At 50.2% G+C, this 14,235-nt stretch overlaps 1 long non-coding RNA gene across 2 annotated transcripts in view; it reads left to right on the top strand.

The window, feature by feature from the left end:
- LOC144771334 (uncharacterized) overlaps positions 1–14,235 on the top strand; it is a 364,444-nt gene that overhangs the window by 142,924 nt on the left and 207,285 nt on the right. The gene's annotated exons all lie outside the window — the stretch shown is intronic.

Genomic DNA, 14,235 nt, shown 5'->3' with positions numbered 1-14,235 from the left:
ATAAGTCCAATAATAATATATAATAATTATAAAAAGTTTGGACATATATATAATAATATATAAGTCCAAACAACATCTTCCAGCATGGAGGAAAATGAGAATCAAACGGGAATGTGTTCTTCAACCGGAAGTACTCCTACTTCATCTTTTTCTCAGAGCCTGGAAAGGAAGAGATACAAGACAAACCCATAACTTCTGCTTAAACAGAAAAATCCAATACAAACGGGTGGGTAAGCATTACAATACTGTAATATAACCGGGTGGGATAATCCTCGCCTCTGTGTCCTTAATAGAATTGAAAATTCTTGGTGCGAATGCTAACTAATTTTTTATTCTATTACAGGACCGGAGGCTTTGTGTTATGCTAGTTTAACGCTGATTAAATACAACAGAGAAAATATCACCCACCGGTTTATAAAAAAACAGTTTAAATGTAGACTCAGAAGACCAAACAGCAGAGTGCATGATATCTTGAATAGTAGAACCTAACATAAATGTTTTAGAGGCCATGGCACCACATACAGAGTGCGCCCCAAACCTTTGGGTATCAATACCATCCTCTTGCATTACAGATTTCAACCATCTGGCTATAGTAGCCGCAGAAACAGGTTCATAAGGTTTTTGCAACGCAATTAGTAATTGAACCAAACCATGAGCCCGAATAGGCCTGATACATTCTTTATAAGCTTTTAGACATTGAACTACACAAAGTTTTGAGTTATCAGAAAAAGCATGATATTCCACATTACGTGACATTGTTTTAGTCCTGAAAGTGATATTAAAGGAAACTCCTTCAGGAGTAAATACTCTACCTGTAAGGTCTAGAGCTTTCACATCAGAAGAACGACGACATGCAGAGTGACATAACAAAATGGCTAATTTGGATGAGAGCTGTCTCCTTGTTCACATATAATTATATGGTCATTTATTGAATAAGGAAAGAACTTGAGAGACATCCCACAAAGAGTAATGTTTAGGCTTGGGAGGATTTGCTACCCTAATACCTTTCAATTGTTTGCATACTACTGGATGCATACCTACCGGTTTGCCCTCAATCTGAGAATGACCAGCTGAAATGGCAGAACAGAAATTGTTAATAGAACGGTATGCCAGACCCTCTGAAGCCTTTTTAGACAAGAAATTTAAAACATAGGGTAAGTCCGCCCCCACGGGATCCATGTGTTGTTCCAGGCACCAACAAACCCAACTCTTCCAGGCTGAAGAGTATCTTTTCCTGGTTGAGGGGGCCCAGGCCTGGTTGATAAAAGCTGAAGCCTCTTCCGAAAAACCTGGCATTTGCCAACGTTGCCAGAAAGTTTCCAGGCCATCAGGGGCAACTGCCCCGATAGTACCATCAGGTGCATTTCTCCCAGAGGGCCCTGGAGCATCGTTGAGGACCACAGACTCATTCTTGGGGAGTCACAGCTCACCTCCAATAATATTGGGAACCAAGGCTGCGACTTCCACAGAGGAGTCACCAGGATCACTTCCGCCTCTTGACGCAATATCTGAGTGAATACTCTGGGAATCAGAATGAAAGGGGGAAAAGCATAATTCAGGTTCAGAGACCAATTCTGGGAAAAGGCATCCATCTCCAGAGCCAATGGATCAGGTCTCCAGCTGAAAAATTTGGTAATTTGACGATGTGATGTGATGTGATGGGGTTTTTGTAAAGCGCAGGCTGCACTCCATGGAGCATCTTTGCGCTGTAGAAGAGATCAAGAAACAGACATCTGGTAAGTATGGTGGGGGAGGGGCAAAAGTTCTAGACTAGGTTTTTACATTGTTCTTCAGAAAGGGTGAAGATCCACGTTTTGAGGGCCTTTCTGAAGATTGATTCTGTGGGGATTTGACGGAGATGATGGGGGAGAATGTTCCAGGCTTTGGAGCCTAGTACCGCCAGGGATTTTCCTCCTTTAGTCTTGAGTCTGAATTTTGGAATGGTGAGAAGATTGGCCCCTTGAGATCTGAGACATCGTGTGGGGGTGTAGTGTTTGAACATTTTTAGTATGTAGTAGGGTCCCTTTCCATAGAAAGCCCTGAAAGTGATCAGTAGGATTTTAAAGACCACCCTTTTGTAGATGGGCAACCAGTGTAGGGTGTTCATTGCTGCTGTGGCCGAGGTTCTCTTTTTCCATCCTAACACTAATCTGGCTGCAGCATGCTGTACCATCTGTAGTTTGTGGCAGACTTCTCTATTGGTCCCTGCATATAAACTGTTACAATAGTCGATGCGGGAGGTGATGAGGGCTACTGCGACCGTTTTCCTTGCAGAGATGGGGATTAGGTCGAAGAATTTCCTGAGCCCTTTTATAATTCCGAAGCAGGTCCCTGCTACGGCTGTGGCTTGCTGTTTGAAGCTCAGGGAGGGGTCGAATTTGATCCCTAGGTTGCGGACTGAGGAGGCAGTACTTGGGGGGGCGATGGCGTCCTCTGGCCACCAAGATGTGGGGTTGAAGGTATTTCCTTTGCTGAAGGGTAGAATTTCAGTTTTCCCAGTATTGCACTTGAGATGGTTTAAGTTCATCCATTTGAACGTGGCAGTAAGGCAGTTTTGGAGCTTTGTTTCGGCTTCACAGGTGTCATTCTCCATAACCAGAATGAGCTGTGTGTCATCTGCGTATGCAATGGTATCTATCCCAAAAGATGAGATGAGGGTGATTAGTGGGGCCATATATACATTGAAAAGTGTAGGGCTCAGACATGAGCCCTGGGGGACTCCAGAGCCTACTAACTTTTCTTCTGACCTGTACTGTCCTAAGACCACCACTTGTCTCCTATTCGCAAGGAAGCTTTTTATCCAGCTCAGTACAGTTCCGGCAATTCCTGCCGCGGCTAGACGGTCCAACAGAATGGTATGGGACACCGTGTTGAACGCCGCGGACAGGTCTAACAGAACCAGGACTGCTTTCTTTCCCTGATCTAGTGCTGCACGGAGGGTTTCAGAGGAGAAGATAAGGGCTGATTCGGTTGAATGTTGGGATCTGAAACCTGCTTGGTTGGGGTGCCAGATGTTGTTGGCCTCCAAGAAAGCGGTAAGTTGTTTATTGACTACCTTCTCTGTAAGTTTGCAGAAAGCCGGAAGTAGGGAAATGGGCCGAAGATTTGTGAGAGTAGTAGGGTCCGGTAGTGATTTTTTTGCAAGGGTTTTACTGCTGCGAGTTTCCATTCTTCGGGGACCAGACCGTGGTTAAGTGAGGAATTTATGATGCTATTTATGAATGGGTTGGCAATCTCTATTAGTGTGTGGAGAACCAACGGGGGTGCAGGGGTCGAAGGGGGAGCCTGATTTAATTTTGAGAATTTGTATCTGAGATTCTTCTTGGCTGACAGTTTGGAAAGAGGTCAGGGTATGTGTTTTTACGCTGGTAATGTTTGCCAAGCTCTCCTCATGGTTATGAGGTTGTGGGAAGTCTTTGGTCAGCGTTAAGATTTTACCCTCAAAAAAGTCTGCGATGGTGTTGCAGAGGGTCTGAGATGGGGGGATGTCCTTCTGCATGGTTTTAGGGTTAGTAAAGGTGTTTACAATATTGAAAATTTCTTTTGTTTGTTATTACTTTTATTAATGGCTTCAGTATAGTATTCCCTTTTGGCTGTTTTAATCAAACCATGATAGTGCCGACGGGCGATTTTATACATGTCTTGGTCAAGATCTGTGTAGTTAAGGCGCCACCTCAGTTCGAGCGCCCTAACCTTCCTTTGTTCCTCTTTTAGGGTGGGAGAGAACCAGGGGGTGGTGGGTCTCTGTTTTCTCCTGGTCCTCAGGCAGGGGGGGACAGACTCCTGCCCCTTAATGAGTGTGTTGATCCATTCCCGAAAAGCCTGGCTGTCTTTGTCAGGAGCTCCTGACGGAGTTGGTCTAGATCTGGCTGCTCTTGTCAAGAGGTCCGATTGTCCAATTAGATCTTTCCAACAGGGTACTACCATGGCAGGCCCTGGGAAATTGTTAGCTTTATTGGTCCGAGAGTTGAATGTCACTGGGAATTCGAATGGGACATAGCTATGGTCTGTCCAGGTTAATATTTGTGGAGTGTCTACCTTAAGTGCTTCGATATTGGAGTAGATACAATCAAGTATGTGTCCTGCCTTGTGTGTGACGGATGTGGTAAGAAGTTTTAGGCCAAGGACGCAAAAAGGTTGATTTTGCAACCATTCCATATCGCTTGCAGCCAATTGACTATCTGGGGCTGGAGTTGCCAGTCTCTGTAATCCTTAAGATGCCGGGAATTCCAGTCCGCTACAATGTTTGGCTGTCCTGGAATATACTCGGCTATGACCGAGATTTGGTGACTCAGGCAGTAATGCCAGAAGTCCTTCGCTATCTCTACTAGGATTGAGGACCTCGTGCCTCCCAGCTTGTTGATGTACCGGACTGCTGAGATGTTGTCCATCAGCAAGATGATGCAACACGAGAGCTGTTTGGGTGACAGAGTCCGGATCGGGAACGACCCTGCTAGAAGTTCTAGACAATTGACATGGAGATCTAGTTCGTGTAGGGACCATCGACCTCCTGTAGAGATATTTCCGCAATGTGCCCCGCAGCCCCAGCGGCTGACGTCGGACTCTATGACAACCTCTGGTTGAGAGCCGAAAATAGCTCTGCCGTTCCACGCTTCCATGTGGCCAAGCCACCACTGAATCTCCTCTCATACCTCTAGGGAAAGAGGGACTAAGTCGGTGTAAGAGAGACCCTTCTGAAGATGTTGAATCTTCGACCTTTGAAGGGCACGATAGTGGAGGGGGCCCGGAAAAATCGCCTGTATGGAGGACGCCAGGAGACCCATCTGTTTGGATAACAGAGAGCAGAGCTCCTTTTTGATGTCTCGAAGTGTGGAGCGAGGGAGACGCAACTGTGCCGTCTGAAAGTCTATGATGAAACTCAAGAAGTCTATCGTCTGGGAAGGACAAAGAACCGATTTGGCTTTGTTGATCACAAACCCCAGGTTTTGAAACGTACGAATGGTCATGCGTAAGTGCTGTACCGCCAAAATTGGCAACTGCGCCATGATAAGCATGTCATCCAGATACACTATCATGCAAACTCCCTGTTCTCTTAGGTATGCCATCTCTGGTTTCATCACCTTGGTGAAGCCCCATGGTGCTGAGGGGAGTCCAAAAGGAAGGACCAAATATTCCAACCAACGGTTCTGCCACCGAAATTGAAGGAACCGGCGATGGTGAGGAGAAATGGGAATGGACAAGTAGGCGTCCTTCAGTGCCAGACAGACCATCCAGTCTCCCTGTTTCAAGAGATCCACCAATAGATGGGTGCCTTCCATCTTGAAATGTTTGTAAGTCATGTAATGATTGAAATCCTCTAAATTGAGTACCAACCTGTAACCTCCGCCTTTCTTCTGCACCGAGAAAATATTGCTGCAGAAACCGTGAGGGCCCTCATCGCGATATGCTATTGCGTGTTTCCGCAGCAATTCTTTGAGTTTGGAATCTATAAAAGCGCACTCTAGTTGGGAAAAAGAAAGCTGTCTGGGTTGCCTGTCCTGAAAAGGGGTGTAATAGAAATCTAGATGGAAAACCTGAATTGTTTGCAATATCCAAGGATCCTGAGATAGTTGAACTCAATTGTGATAGAAAAACTCAGTACGACCCCCCAAGGGTAGTAGGAATTTGTCTGGAGCTCTCACCTGTAGATTCAGGGGCTTGGAAGCCCCCACGGTATGTCCTCTGTTGAAACGCCTCCTGTTGAAGCGCTATCTGGTGGGGTAGAAGGTTTCCCTACGAGGCGAGTGGAGCCCCTTTCTCCCGGCCTCGGCCGAAGTCTCCTCTCGGAGGACCTTGGGAGAATTGACGGCCAAGCGAGTGTCCTCGGCCGAAGTCTCCTCTCTGAGGACCATGGGAGAATTGACGGCCAAACGAGCGTCCTCGGCCTCGTCCGGCCCTGTTAAAAAGGGCAGCCTGAAAGACTATTTTGATACAGTCTGGCCCTTGTCAAGGGTTGTGAACGTGCCCACATACTAAGCTACATCCTTGATGAAACTTTCCCTGAACAGGTTGCCGTCTGCTTAGGGCCCTGGTTCCGCCACAGCCAATTCCGTGAGATTGGAGTGCGCATAAGGAGCGATTAGCGCCGCTCCGTGGAAATGGCGCAGTTCAGTTCAACAGGCATATGGATCTTTGGGTCCACCCTGCCAGGACATGGGGATCCACCTCAGTGTTGGACTCCTGTGCCTCCAAAGCCATTTCTAAGATCTTTGCCAGAGGACCCACTACATCTAGAAGCTTGTCCTGGCAACCTCGCCAGGCGCGATCAATACCCTTCTTGGGGTCCTTCGCGAACTTCTTCAGGAAGGTTAAAAAGACTTGAATCTATGTCTGGGGTGTCCACCACCTTGTCAGGGATATCTGGTCTGGGACACTCTGAGCAGAGTCTAATCCGCACCTCCTTTTCGAAGCTTTTGCGAAGGTTGTTGTGCAAATAAGCCGCAACCTCGGGGGCAGGTAACCAGTCAAACGATCTGGGATGAACAGCCGGGTTAAAAATTGACGGGGGTGGAAATTGTTTGAGACAGTTCCACATTTTAGACTTCTTGGAACTTTTCTTAGGAGGGTACTCGTCCGGGGTATCAGTCCCCGTGGTATCAGTGTCCGTGTCAGTGTCTGGGATCTCGGATTTACCTGTCTCGGGAGCAGGTAGCGAAGAGAGAGCGGAAGAATGAGGCCGGGATTTAGATTGGGGTTCCGAAGCCGAGGTGTCCTTAGGTGGTTCTGCAGGAGTAGTGAAACCATGGTGTTTTGTGAGTTTTTCTAGCTGTTTCATGACTGTTTTCAATGCAGTAGCTAATGCTTGCTGCACAGTCCCAGGAACTGCTTTCTCAAGGGCCTTGTTAACGGACTCCTGGACCGAAGCGTCCAGGGCCTCAACAATGTTGTCTTCCAGGGAAGGGGTTGCCACTTCCTCCTCATATAAATGATCAAACTCTTCATATGTGACTCAGTCCTCCATTGTGGGGCAGAATTTGTAAATATATTTGCTCATGAGGTGAGACACACAGAGGAGTAAGGGGGAGAGCCAACCCACAGCACAAAATATCAATAGAGGTACCTAGCTCCTCAGCTTAAGCTGGATAACTGTTATTGCAGCCCCCAGGGCGTAGGTGGAGCCAAATGAGCAAGATTTCAAAGGAGATGTGCACACTCCAGGCCCAGAACGTTATTGCAGCCAGCCAGGTGTAGCAGGTGTTGCTCTGTGGAAGATCGAGGGAATTAGGAAGTTTCTAGGGAAATGAGGGCAGTAGCGACGTGCGTAGCCCAAATCCTACTAGAAAAGTAGCCCAATTGGGCTGCGCAAGTCGAAACCAAGGGAAAAGCTCCAGGCGCGTCCGGCTCATAAGGGAAGCCTCTGCCTGTGCATAAATTGATTATATATCGCTGCCGGTGGCAGCGCAGTACCAGGACTCCATGCAGGAGTCTAAACAAAGTATCACGTTTAATTAAAAACTAGCGACGCATGCCTTATTAACATATTGATTAACAATCTGAGGCCCGCCCCGGTCCGCCGCGTCCTGGTGGGCGTTAGTAAGCGGAGGGTGAGGCAGCCCAACACTTCCGGGCTCTGCAGGAATCAGGTTAGCGCTCTAGTCGCGCTGTCCTGTCACTGTGCTTCATTAACCACTATAAATGCAGGGGAAGCAGCGGCCGCGCCGATGGCGGGCCCGTCTGCGCCCGTCCGCGAATGTACGCGGCCAAGGGCCAGAACCCCTGCAAGTGGCGATCGAAAAGGATCAGGTAGAGTGTCTTATTCCAAAGAACAACTTCTCTACTTGTGTCCTAAAGCCAAAATAAGTTGTGAGCATAAACTGCAGGCAGATACTGTACCATTCGGCTGCCATGAGGGCTCTTTCATCTCCTGCCCCCTTAATGATATGCGGAAAGAGGCGGCAACAGTCAAAATGCTTTTGCTGAATTGCCGCTCTTTGAAAAAGCACACAGTCAAAATCCACGACTTAATAGTGGATCGTCGGCTTGATGCGCTTTTTCTTACAGAAACTTGGTTAGATGAAACTTCATCTCCAGAAGCCCTTGATGCCATTCCTTCGGGGTACTGCTTGCTTAGAGTGGACCGAGGACTCCAGAAGAGGGGTGAAATTGCGATCATTCATAGAAAGGAGTTAATCTGCACCCTGGAACAGGTTAAGATTCTGAATAGTGAGGCAGGACGCTTTACAATAAATATTACCCCCAAAAACATTATAAATGGCTATCTGATTTATCGTCCCCCGGGCACGGCGGCAACGTTCAGTGACAGTTTGGTAGATATTGTTACCCAACCGGCAATACGCTATAAGCGGCTCATCATTTTGGGAGATTTAAATCTACATTTTGAGAATGCTGATTGTAAAGAGACGACCAAACGAGCGTCCTCGGCCTCGTCCGGCCCCGTTAAAAAGGGCAGCCTGAAATACTATTTTGATACAGTCTGGCCCTTGTCAAGGGTTGTGAACGTGCCCACATACTTAGCTACATCCTTGATGAAACTTTCCCTGAACAGGTTGCCGTCTGCCTAGGGCCCTGGTTCCGCCACAGCCAATTCCGTGAGATTGGAGTGCGCATAAGGAGCGATTAGCGCCGCTCCGTGGAAATGGCGCAGTTCAGTTCAACAGGCATATGGATCTTTGGGTCCACCCCGCCAGGACATGGGGATCCACCTCAGTGTTGGACTCCTGTGCCTCCAAAGCCATTTCTAAGATCTTTGCCAGAGGACCCACTACATCTAGAAGCTTGTCCTGGCAACCTCGCCAGGCGCGATCAATACCCTTCTTGGGGTCCTTCGCGAACTTCTTCAGGAAGGTTAAAAGACTTGAATCTATGTCTGGGGTGTCCACCACCTTGTCAGGGATATCTGGTCTGGGACACTCTGAGCGGAGTCTATTCTGCACCTCCTTTTCGAAGCTTTTGCGAAGGTTGTTGTGCAAATAAGCCGCAACCTCGGGGGCAGGTAACCAGTCAAACGATCTGGGATGAACAGCCGGGTTAAAATTGACGGGGGTGGAAATTGTTTGAGACAGTTCCACATTTTAGACTTCTTGGAACTTTTCTTAGGAGGGTACTCGTCCAGGGTATCAGTCCACGTGGTATCAGTGTCCGTGTCAGTGTCTGGGATCTTGGATTTACCTGTCTCGGGAGCAGGTAGCGAAGAGAGAGCGGAAGAATGAGGCCGGGATTTAGATTGGGGTTCCGAAGCCGAGGTGTCCTTAGGTGGTTCTGCAGGAGTAGTGAAACCATGGTGTTTTGTGAGTTTTTCTAGCTGTTTCATGACTGTTTTCAATGCAGTAGCTAATGCTTGCTGCACAGTCCCAGGAACTGCTTTCTCAAGGGCCTTGTTAACGGACTCCTGGACCGAAGCGTCCAGGGCCTCAACAATGTTGTCTTCCAGGGAAGGGGTTGCCACTTCCTCCTCATATAAATGATCAAACTCTTCATATGTGACTCAGTCCTCCATTGTGGGGCAGAATTTGTAAATATATGTTATGTTATGTTATGTTATGTAGTTTTTATATAGCGTACGGCTACTCGGTAAGAGTGTCCCGACGCTTTCCACCAACAGCTCAGAGTAAAATAACACAACACAGCTAAAAACAGACGACATCAGAAAAAAATAATAAACACAGTAGGCAATAAAACAGGCTAAGAATTAAAAAGCCAGGTCTTCAGGCCCTTCCTAAACTGGAGCAAATTGGCAGTGCTGCGGAGTGGAAGTGGAAGCAGATTCCAAAGCTGGGGAGCTCTGCAACTGAAAGACCGCCCTCCAACACGGGCCTTCCTCACCCGTGGGACCACAGCTTTAAAAAGGGATTCCGAACGAAGAGAGCGGACTGGACGATAGAAAGTCAGTCTCCGCTGCAGATATCCAGCCCCTGATCCATGCAGAGCTTTATGCATCAGGGTCAGGGATTTAAACTGGATCCGCTTCCTGATGGGGAGCCAATGAAGCGTCTGAAGCAACCCGGAAGCTCGAGCTCGCCTGCCTAGGCCAAAAATCGCCCGGGCAGCAGAGTTCTGCACCACCTGAAGGCGCTGGACCAGGTAATCAGGGAGGCCAAGAAAGAGAGCGTTGGCATAGTCTAGCCTTGAGCCGACAAGAGCCTGCACAGTAATCCTCCTGTGCTCCTCAGACAACAAGGGCAAAAATTTGCGGAGCATTTTCAGGATTCCGTAGCAGGTGCCGGCCAGGCCAAGAATATGACTACGTAGCGACAGCTGGTTGTCTAACTTGACGCCCAAATTTTTGGCCACCAAGGAAGACTGTGCTGGAGGGTTCATGTCGGACGGCCACCAATGCTGCCACTCCGGATCGGCAACGCAACCAAAAAATAAAATCTCAGACTTGCCCGAATTGGCCCTCAGACTGTTCCGCTGGAACCAGTCGAAGACCAATGCAAGGCAGTCCCGGATTCTCTCTCCATCAAACTCTTGATCTTTCCCGCATGTGAAGAGGAGTTGCGTGTCGTCGGCATAAGAGACGATCTGGGCCCCGTAAGCCTCCACCAAGGCCGCCAAAGGGGACATAAAGATGTTAAATAACGTGGGGCTCAACACAGAGCCCTGTGGAACCCCAACTCCCAATGGCGGCATCTCGGCGGAACTCTGGGAGACCCATACCGTCTGGCGACGGCCTTCCAGAAAAGAAGTAAACCACCTGAGCACCGTCCCCCTAAGGCCGATGTCATAAAGCCTAGCTAAAAGCGCCTTGTGGGGGACGGTGTCGAAAGCCGCTGAAAGGTCTAACATGACCAGCATGGCCCTACCGCCGACATCCAGGGTCTCCCTGATGATCTCAGTAACCTCCAACAGAGCCGTTTCCGTACTAAAGTTAGGACGGAAACCCGATTGAGATGGATGGAGCAGATTATTAGCTTCCAAAAAGCTCGACAGGACACCGTGGGCATGTTTTTCCGTTATCTTCGCCAGCGCTGGTAGAAGCGAGATTGGCCTGTAATTCGCCAAAGCCTCGGTGTCGAGACCCGGTTTTTTTAGGAGGGGGATCACCATCGCTCTTTTCCAAGAACTGGGGATCCTACCCTCCCTCAGGGAGGCATTGAGGATGGAGTTGACCAGTGGATTCACCACTGCCGCCATCCCGGCCAAAAATTTGGCAGGGCAAGGGTCAAGTGGCGAGCCAGATTTCAGATTGGCCAGCAGCGTCCGGGAGACATCGCTGGAAACAGCAGGGAAGTCGGACAGCACCGCCGCAGATATATGCGGAAGTCTGCGGTCTGCCCTCACAGCGCTGCTTCCGTCCAGTCCCTCCGCGAAGGTAGCCTGAATAACCTTGATCTTACTTGTGAAGAAACCAGCAAGATCACAAGCCCAAGCATCCGCCGAAGCTGGTGGGGGCGGATGGGAGCTGGGGGTCGTAAACTCCTTCACAATATTAAAGATCTCCTTACAGGAGTTCGCAGATGCCTCGATCCTCCTAGCCAGATAGTCCCTCTTGGCACCAAGGATGTCACGATGGTAGGCCTTCACCGCCGCCTTATAGGCGAGTTTGGCCTCCCCATCATACAGAAGGCGCCAGGCCCTCTCGGCCACCTTGCACTGGCTCCGAGCCAAACGAAGCGCCTCCGTGAACCACGGTGCAGATTGCCGTGCCACCGTGGACCGGGGGGCTGCCCTAGGGGCAAGATCGTCAAGCCTATCGGTGAGCCATCGCTGCAGAGTCTCCGTGTCGCTGTCCAAATCGCCCAAAAGATGACACGGGTGATCCAGCAGCGCCTGCTCTAGCATGTCGGGTGTCACTCTATGCAACGGTCTCGAGGCCGGTCTGAGCACGGTAGGCGCTCTGTGCTCCGGGTGCGCACATTCCAACACCGAAAAACTGATCAACCAGTGGTCAGTCCAGAGCATCTGCAGGGTATCAACCTCCGTGAGTGGCACAGACGAAAACACCTGATCCAGGGTATGGCCCTTCTCATGTGTTGGCCCTGACACGCACGGTATAAGACCAAGCGGAGATGTAACATCCAGCAGTTTGGCCGCATCAGGGTCGTCCGCCACATCAAGGTGGAAATTGAAATCACCTGCAACAATACAGTGCTGTGAGGTCAGCGCCAATTCCGAGACGGCTGTCTGCAGATCCTCCAAAAAGGAACCCACAGGGCCTGGTGGTCTATAGACCAGTAACCCCTTCATGGCCTGACCCGGGGACAGTCTGAGCGTAAAGGCGAGCGACTCGGCATTCCCGATAGAGTTCAAGGGAAGCACTGAGCAAGAGACGCTCTTTTTCACCACAACCGCGACTCCACCTCCCCTGCCCTTAGCTCTGTCCTGCCGGAAGATATTATACACCGGAGGAATGGCTGAGAAGACGTCCGGATTGGAGGCCTCTCCCAGCCAAGTTTCCGTCAGTAGTAAGCACAGGGGATTTTCCCTGACCAGAAGATCATGGATGTGCAGAGCGTGACGACCTACCGACCTCGTGTTCAGCAACAGACAGAGATGCTTCACGCCAGCAGTTGCCGGGCGCGGAACTGTAGCACAAGTCCAAGAAGGCGTCCATCCGCAGCCCGGACAGCGTCGTTTGCCCCTAAACCGCCCCGGAAAAACGGAGCGGCAGGAGCTGGAATGGCCCCGCAATGACGCAGAGGAATAACAAATCATCGCAGCCCGAGTAGTGCCGGACCAGGGTCCCCCGCCGCCCCGACGCCTCCGAGACGCTGACGGGCGCAGACGGGCAGGACTCCGGCACGACTCAGGCTAAGCGAGGGCGTCAACCTGCGCGTCACGCTGCGCGTAGGGGAGCGACTTTAAATAGGCGCTCCAGTCCTTCCTCTAGCGCGAGTCCGCTCCAAGATGGCGGCGGCCGCCGGATGGAAGAGCCCCAATCCAAAATGGCCCCCAAGGTAGTGCCCCCAGACCCGGACCCACCAAAGTGGTGGTGCTTTGAGGCACACTAGTGCGATTTTAAGTGCGGTGAGGGGAGAGAGGGGCGCGAGCTGCAGGCAGCCGAATTAAGAACAGGGGTAAGTGAAAAAAAGTCTCAAACCAAAATCCAGAACGAGGAGAGTTAAAATAACACAGCACTGGTAGAGCGCGAGCGCAGCAATGTGGCAGATGGTAAAGTACAGCGCCCCACTAAGGACCGCCTTAAATAGGCGCTCCAGTCCTTCCTCTAGCGCGAGTCCGCTCCAAGATGGCGGCCGCCGCCGGATGGAAGAGCCCCAATCCAAAATGGCCCCCAAGGTAGTGCCCCCAGACCCGGACCCACCAAAGTGGTGGTGCTTTGAGGCACACTAGTGCGATTTTAAGTGCGGTGAGGGGAGAGAGGGGCGCGAGCTGCAGGCAGCCGAATTAAGAACAGGGGTAAGTGAAAAAAAGTCTCAAACCAAAATCCAGAACGAGGAGAGTTAAAATAACACAGCGCTGGTAGAGCGCGAGCGCAGCAATGTGGCAGATGGTAAAGTACAGCGCCCCACTAAGGACCGCCTTAAATAGGCGCTTCAGTCCTTCCTCTAGCGCGAGTCCGCTCCAAGATGGCGGCCGCCGCCGGATGGAAGAGCCCCAATCCAAAATGGCCCCCAAGGTAGTGCCCCCAGACCCGGACCCACCAAAGTGGTGGTGCTTTGAGGCACACTAGTGCGATTTTAAGTGCGGTGAGGGGAGAGAGGGGCGCGAGCTGCAGGCAGCCGAATTAAGAACAGGGGTAAGTGAAAAAAAGTCTCAAACCAAAATCCAGAACGAGGAGAGTTAAAATAACACAGTGCTGGTAGAGCGCGAGCGCAGCAATGTGGCAGATGGTAAAGTGCTCATGATGTGAGACACACAGAGGAGTAAGGGGAGAGCCAACCCACAGCACAAAATATCAATAGAGGTACCTAGCTCCTCAGCTTAAGCTGGATAACTGTTATTGCAGCCCCCAGGGCGTAGGTGGAGCCAAATGAGCAAGATTTCAAAGGAGATGTGCACACTCCAGGCCCAGAACGTTATTGCAGCCAGCCAGGTGTAGCAGGTGTTGCTCTGTGGAAGATCGAGGGAATTAGGAAGTTTCTAGGGAAATGAGGGCAGTAGCGACGTGCGTAGCCCAAATCCTACTAGAAAAGTAGCCCAATTGGGCTGCGCATGTCGAAACCAAGGGAAAAGCTCCAGGTGCGTCCGGCTCATAAGTGAAGCCTCTGGCTGTGCATAAATTGATTATATATCGCTGCCGGTGGCAGCGCAGTACCAGGACTCCATGCAGGAGTCTAAACAAAGTATCACGTTTAATTAAAAACTAGCGACGCA

This window comes from Lissotriton helveticus, chromosome 1_1, assembly GCF_964261635.1.
Source record: "Lissotriton helveticus chromosome 1_1, aLisHel1.1, whole genome shotgun sequence".
Lineage (NCBI taxonomy): Eukaryota > Metazoa > Chordata > Amphibia > Caudata > Salamandridae > Lissotriton > Lissotriton helveticus.
This window is presented reverse-complemented; position numbering and strand designations above follow the sequence as displayed.